Here is a 1,979-nt window from a genome sequence, read left to right as displayed (position 1 = left end):
AAAAGTAGACAAAATAAGCATCACAGGTAGTATGTCACATGGTGATAAGTGCTATAGAGAAAAACAAAGAGGGAGGATATGAAGTTGGGCACTGCCAAGCAAGCCTCCTGGGCAAGTGGCTGCCTTGTTTACAGTTGTGTCCACTTTCTGGGCAGAGTTGAAGCCTTGCAGCCCTGTGTGCCTGGGAAGCAGTGTTTCATGGGGAAGGGCCATTTGGTTAGTCACAGCTGAAGTAACTAAGAACGTCACTGCAAAGTTTCCTTCTGGCGGGGATGTCAGATTCCCTCCAGATCAGAGTACAGAAAGTTTTTTTAAAACCATGAGCCCGGTGCCAAACATTATTTCATTCAGCTGTTTGCCTTTCACCTCCAAGAAAATCAGTTTCTTCTCTCCACTACCACATAAGAATCCCACTGGATATTTAGGGGACAGATGGGGCTAGAGAGGAAAAGAGCCCCCTAAATAAAACATTAATGCATACGTGATATAGCCTAAAGTCAAGAAAGGGATGGTCCATCTCCATCCCCTGCCATGTTTTTTTCTCTTATTTAGTGTCACCTTCCTCACATACGTGATAAAGCCTTTGAAAGAGTAAGCATTTGTACTCCATTTAGGTCCTTAGAATTTTCATCGTAGAGTACCCAACATAGCCTTTTCCTCCGAAGTCGGTCTTTTCTCTCCCAAAGCTCCTTGCTCGGAAAATACATGTCTATAAATGTAGTTCCTGGAAGAAAATCTTTCTTTCTTTTTCTCTCTTTCTCTCCCTCTCTCCCTCTCCCTCTCTTGCATGGACTGAGCTGATTATTTAAATTAAGGAACACAAAGGTGCCATATGCATACATTAAAACTTGTCTTTAAATATGTGTTGTGATCTCTACTTGAATTACTATTCTCTTCCACTTCCCAAATATGTTTACCAAGTATATACCACAGCCTTTTTCCCTTTGGTGGTGGCTCTTTCTGACTTTACGTTATTGGTACATCAGGACAGCACCAACCCACAATATTTCCTCCTCCTGATGTTCAGCTGGCACTCAGCCCGTTCATTTCTGATTCTCTCCAGCCTCCCTGGGAAGGCTGCTTACCCTGTCCTGGCAATTCTACTGTCCCTCTGCCGTATCATTCCTAAAACTGTCCCCGTGGCTGCACCTGGAGTTCAGCTTTCTGTGATTTCCGCTTGGGGTCAAGGGACTGGAAAGATGAGCTGAGATGAAGAAGTGAAGCTATGAGACGGGGAGGTAGGACAGGATTGGAGTGGAGCAAGGAGGATGAAATGCGAGGACACAGGGACAGGATGGTCAGCAAAAGGGGTAGGAAGGAAGGGTGGAAGTAAGGGAAAGGACATGATGAGAAAATGGTAGATGAGAAAGGATGGGAGAAGTAGGGCATCCAACAAGATGCCTCAGGAATGTCAATGAGATGAAGAAATTGATGTGCAATAAATGAAGAATGAGAAGGGGCGGGGGGCTGAGAATAAAATTCATACTGTGGAATCACCTCCCATCAGTGTGTGGCCATATAATAACCAGCTTCTGTACTTTTGATGTTATTGCTTGGCCTCACCCTTCCTACCAGGAAAAAAACATTGAACTTCAGGTTTTCCTGAAGGTGTAAATGATATAAAGTAGCCTGGGTACTCCTGATTCCTCTGGCTAGGAGATGATTATAGAAGGACAGAAGTAGGACTGACAGATGGGAGAGAGGGAGGAAGATGTGCCATCAAAGTCCTCCGCCTCCCTGCCTCTGGGGCCATGCCTGCCAATTTCATGTAGAGAACGGAGGTGAAATATGATACTCGTGGGCCTCCAGACACTTCAGGATTAAAGAGAATGTGTTTCCCTCAAAGGAAAAATTCTTGTGAACAAAAATCAGGAATATGGGTTATAATTGCAGCATCTCCACTCATGCACCACTCTGTGATCTTAGAAATTTCCTTATTATGGTTGGTAAATTTCCAAGCCTATGGTTGGGCTTGGGTC

This window comes from Propithecus coquereli, unplaced genomic scaffold (genome assembly GCF_000956105.1).
Source record: "Propithecus coquereli isolate 6110/MARCELLA unplaced genomic scaffold, Pcoq_1.0 Scaffold886, whole genome shotgun sequence".
In the NCBI taxonomy this organism is placed as follows: Eukaryota; Metazoa; Chordata; class Mammalia; order Primates; family Indriidae; genus Propithecus; species Propithecus coquereli.
Note: the sequence above shows the minus strand (reverse complement) of the source record.